The following is a 5473-nucleotide window of genomic DNA, read 5'->3' as shown; positions in this document are numbered from 1 at the left end:
CTCTTGGGATGGCTTCACTCACTGCCTGTGGTTTTCCTCAGCAAATGATCCATGTTCTTGGCTTCTCTGACTTCTTGGAATCTCCACTGCACTTTCAGGTTCACTCTCACAGCTCCATGTCTTGCCTCTCAAGCTTTCCTTGGAAATCTGTGTGGAAGCCTCTGACTTTACAACTCTTGCATTTTGCATACCCATAAAACCAGTACCATGTGAATGACACCAAAGTTTGCTTCCAGATGGAGCAGTAGCTGGGCCCTCTTGCATCATGGCTGTAGAAGTCTCTAAGTGGCCTCCGAGAAGCCTGGATGGCTGATAACTGTGAACTGAATATTAGGGAACCAATTTCCTGGATGGCCCTTCTCAAGCAGAATGCCCTGCTGCTCTTTTTCAAAGTAGAGTTTCTCAAAGGAGTTTACCTTTACTCATTTACACCCTTGAACTAGTGAAGAGTCACATATTGCTGATTTCTGAAATGCCCTCAAAGAATATTTTCTATTGTCCTGATGTAAAGTACTTTGCTTCTGTTTAATGTTAATCTTTTCAGCAGCCATGTTTTTTGCCCCAACTTTGCAGGTGCTAACTTTATAGGCCCCAAATTTATAGGCATTTCCTTTCTGAACAGCAGCAAAATTTATAAAATTATTTAGTTCTGCTTTTTGGTCCTGTTTGTCATGTTAGTATGGCTAAATATAGCCAACTGTACCCATGCCAACTCTTGTATGTTCAATTGTCTTGAAATTTCATCTGCCAGATTAATTAGCCATTAGCTTTAATCTAGCCTCCCACAAACTTTCAAGATACGGCCAAAGTGTAGACAAATTTTCTCCCAGAGTGTAACACATAGGGCCTTGAATTTAACTGCTAATGGAGTCCTTGTTCTCAATTAAAACCTGAGCTTTGCCTTTATCATCCATATTTTTATAAGCATTCTAGTCTTCTGAGTTGTAATCAGAATCTTCTATCAAGTTCAGGTTATATCATTCCAAGACCTCTCGATCTGGAATCTCCAAACTTTTAGCTCCTGTAAACCAATTCCAAAGGTTTCTAAACTACATAGTCAGGTATAGCCATAACAGTGACTATACTCCTGGTACCAAAATCTGTTTTAGTCATTTTCTCAGGGCTGGAATAACATATCCAACACCCCAAAATTAAAGGAAGAGAGCTTTATTTGGATTTATAGGTTTTAAAAGTTTCAGTCCTCTGAAAACTTCCTTCCACCTATTTAGTGAAAGAGTCTGGCTAAGCAAAGCTGCTCATGTCATAGTGTCCAGGAAGCAGGGAGAGAAGGGAAGAATAAAGGAGGGAGATATATACCCTTCCAGATCACTGCTTAGTGACCTGCCTCTTCTGACAAGGTCTCATCTCCTAAAAGTACATTCAATTGTATATTCATCAGTAGGCTAAACCACTCATAAGAATAAATCCCCATGGTAGAATCACCTTCCAAAAGCCTCACCTCTGGACATCTGAGGCTTTTGGGGCTTTCTAGATCTATATCATAACACAGTGTAATTAAGACTACAATGAAACATCATTTTTGGCCTGCATATATGATTAGCAAACATTTCTTAAAACATGAGAGTATCTCTCATTATTTAAGGATGGAATAAGGTCCATTCTTACGCAGGATTCACAAATTGTTACATTCAGTTTAAAGATATACTGAAATAGATATTCATATGTTCTGACTCAATAGTATCACTCCTAGTAATGTATCTCAATGAAATAATTCATTTTTCAGCAAGTCCTGTTAGTTTTAATGCCAAAATTATTCCAGATTCCAACTGCTGTTCTCTACCTCCACTTCTATCAGTAGTGTAAAACGCCAACCTTTCTTACCAGCACTGATATAAAAATTTCCAAAGGAAACTCAAATATGTCATATTTTCTCTGTTGTCATATTTTTGTGGTATCAAATCTGTCTTCGTATTTACCTATAATTTGTTTTTCACACAGCAATAAGATTAATCTCTCAAAGTGAAAATTGTATCATACTATCCCTGGTTAAATCCTTCCAACTTGCTTCCCATTACTAACTTTAAATTCTTTTTTTTTTTTCAATATTCAAACCCATATTTTATTGGCTTTAATTACACACTTCATTATTTACAAAGTTAAAGTTTAAATGAAAAGTCTCTATTGTATTAAAAAAAATAACTACAGCCTAAATTAAAGTGCCCTGGGGCAAGCACATCTCCAGCAGATGAGAACCAGTGTCTGCAGTAGGAACCAGGCGGCACTCTGCATTACAACAAAGCCATTTATTTGTGATCAGTGTTTGAGACTCTGTACATCCTTCACAAATTTAATTTTACATAATCTGATACTCTCTTAAAACTTAAACTTTGAACTGCTAGATTTTTATTTCCCTAGAACATTAGGGCCGGTATAAATTATTTTCCAGAAATGAGGTACCGTTTCACAGAACTGGTTTCCTTTTTTTTTTTTTTTTTGTCTGTTTTCAAGTTTTAGAGAACTAAATTTGCCATTTGTTAAAATCAAAAAGTAGGAAAGATGTTCTTTACAAATAATTTTGATCAAGTATGTGTTCAAAGAAAGCAGAATAAAAAGGCTTTTTCTCTAACATTCTGTATTGTACTATACTGTTGTTCAATAGGAATGAGCTTCTGTCATTGGCTAAAAGAATGAGTAGTGGGGAACAGGATATGTTGGGAATTTCATAACGGGTAACAGAACCATTCTCTTGGGCAAACCCTAGGCAGGGGCAGCTGCGCTGTAACCCTATGGTGTTCCATAGCCTGGAGCTATGTAGCCAGGAGCAGCCGTAGCCCCAAGGAAAGCTCCCCTCGTCAGAGTTCCTCTTCCTCTGCCTCGAACCGCCTGGACTGCTGCAGACACAGCTGTATTCACAACACCCTTTGCCTGAGGAATAATCTTCTTTTTCTTATTATTTGCTGCATTGGGTCCAGAAAACAGCTTCTCCAGAGCAGCTAAAGCTGCACTTGCCTTTGCTACTTTCTTATTTGGACCTGTGCCTCTGAATTTCTGTCCATCTACTTCTACCTCCATTACCAACCGCTTGTCATGGCTTCCACCAGTCTCTGAGATGAGTTCATATTTGAGACCTCGTCTTTTTTCATTGAGCCCCATTACAGGATTTTTGCCACTTGCAGTGAGGATAGAGCCCTGAGTTCTTACCTCTAAGGTACTGGAGGTTTCAGCTGTAGAATTTCCAGTATTATTGCTTGAGTTTGAAGACATTTTTGCCTTCATTATCTGATTTTTCATCGGAACTCATACATTCAATATCTGCATCAAAGCCTGTTGGGTATCCCGTTGCCTGTAATACCTTCACTGCTACATGAAGTTTTGCAGTTTTCTTGGATGGTCCTGAGGCTTCGTATGTTGTGCCATCCACATCTACAGACATTGTGAAGACTGGAGCATGGACAGGGCCAGACTGAGACAAGAACTTATACTGAAGCCCAGGCCTGATCTGATTGAGCCACATTAGTGCATTCATCAGGTCTATTGCTTTATTATCCAGGATTTTCCTTAAGTTTCGTTTTATCTTCTTACTGGGATCTTTATCATCCCCTAATCCATCTTCAAACAGTCTCTTTAGAGCTGAAGAGCTAGCACCTTCTTTATCAGTAATTGACCAGGAATACTTCTGAAAAGGCTTACTAGATGGAAGGGGGTCCATCTCGAACGCTTTATAAATCTGGCCAAAGGCTGGTAGTCTGAGTGCATGCTGTGCGCTGAGGGTGATATCTTCTTTTTGCTGGACAGTCATATAGCTCAGAGCATCTGTTGGGTCCCGCTCACAGGGATCATGAAGACCAGGACCCCCAGGAAGTAGTATTCCAGATGCCAAACACTCCATTACTTGTCTCAAGGCCTCCCCAGCACCCACAGGTCTATTACAAATACCTATAGACTTTTCACATATAAGCTCTAGTGGCCATCCTTTTAATGGTGCCCATGTGGGGACTCTGATGCACAAATAACGTAGAATACGAAGAACAATTACACATGATTTTAATCCATTTGCCCTTGCCTGAAACCATGTGGCATGTCGGAGATCTGCCAAGGCATTCAAGCATTTCTGCCTGTCCAGTAAGTCCGGAGGTTCTCTCATGGCAACATTTTCTCCATCCTTCTTCTCCAATTCATCCCTAATTAGAGGGGAAGTAAGTATCACCTTCAAAGGTAGTGTGGGCTCTTTTGTATTCCGAATTACAATAGATGCCTCATCTACACATTGGTCCACTTGGTATTTCGCTTCTGTGAGTTTCTGAATCTGAATAGGAAGATTTTCTTTGTATTTAACAAGGTCTCTGTGGGTTTGTCTTTGCACATTAAAACCAGTTCCAAGTCCATATCATCCTTAATCAGCAAGCCTTTTGCAACCGGGCCAATCCTCATTACACCACACAATGTCCGACCACCTTGGTCCTTGGAATAGTTTTCTACAGCCTCAGCTTTCTTCACATCGGCCTCGCCCTCCGTTTTTGTGCCTTTATTTGTTTCATCGAGCCAATCTGAGACATGTTTAAGAACACACTCAACAGTAGACACCATATTTTGAACAGCTTCAAGTTCCTCTGGAGATGGATAGATTGTTGAATGTTTCACCATAACATGGCGATCATCATTGGCAAAAGATCGAATAGATCTCACGGTTTTCTATAGTATTTTAGCTTCTTTTTCCGATCTTTTCCTCTTTCTTGTCGTCTTCACCAGACACTGTTTTGTGTGACAGTACCTCCTCATAAGCCTGAGTCCCCCGACAGTCTCTCAGCATCAAATACAGCAAAGATGTTCGAAGACTTTTCTCTGGAATACACCCGCGCCGCCGCGCTCTGCCCGCGCCCTGTGCCCGCTCCCGCTCCGCCACCGCCGCCGCCGCCACCTCGCCCGCGTCTCCGGCTCCTCAGCCCAGCGGGCGGCGGCTGCGGCGGCTCCTTGCCCTGGTGGCGCTCGCGTCTCCGGTCCTGTCTCCGGCTGCTGCGGCGGCGGTGGCCTAACTTTACATTCTTTATCAAGCCTGAAAGGTTTTCTACGACTTTGCTCTATCTCTTTTAAACTTAATGTTCCCTCACTTCCTCCTCCTTTGTTTCTTGGTTAGAACCAAAGGCAGGCATAATTTCATTGGTTAGAATTTTTCATTTTAAGGAATAAAATGAGAATCATTTTAGCTTAACACAACTGGAGAATTTATTATTGAATACAACCAAATTGTAAAAGGCTTTGTGAATGAAAGCAACTGGAACATGAACATAGTAGGGTGTTGTTTCTATTATTTATCTTTCCACTTCAGATTCCCCTTTTGCTACTTGACACGTTTCAAAACTCAGAATCCATGGCTGCTTATAATTTTAGAATATCTTACATGTTTTATCACCAGAAAAGAAAATTTCCCATTAGTTTGACTAGAAGAATCCAGGATAATTCTGAATGGTTCTTCTTAGTCAGGTTATGTATGGTGTAGTAAGGGCCATGTAAA

At 40.6% G+C, this 5473-nt stretch overlaps 1 pseudogene; it reads right to left on the bottom strand.

Moving 5' to 3' along the window:
• Positions 1–2247: 2247 nt before the first annotated feature.
• On the bottom strand, positions 2248–4773 carry LOC101702293 (spermatid perinuclear RNA-binding protein pseudogene; annotated as a pseudogene).
• Between the last annotated feature and the right edge of the window lie 700 nt (positions 4774–5473).

Source organism: Heterocephalus glaber, unplaced genomic scaffold (genome assembly GCF_053883595.1).
Source record: "Heterocephalus glaber isolate CG9 unplaced genomic scaffold, H.glaber_assembly_v1.0 deba00000546, whole genome shotgun sequence".
In the NCBI taxonomy this organism is placed as follows: Eukaryota; Metazoa; Chordata; class Mammalia; order Rodentia; family Bathyergidae; genus Heterocephalus; species Heterocephalus glaber.
Note: the sequence above shows the minus strand (reverse complement) of the source record. Positions and strands in the feature narration are given on the sequence as shown.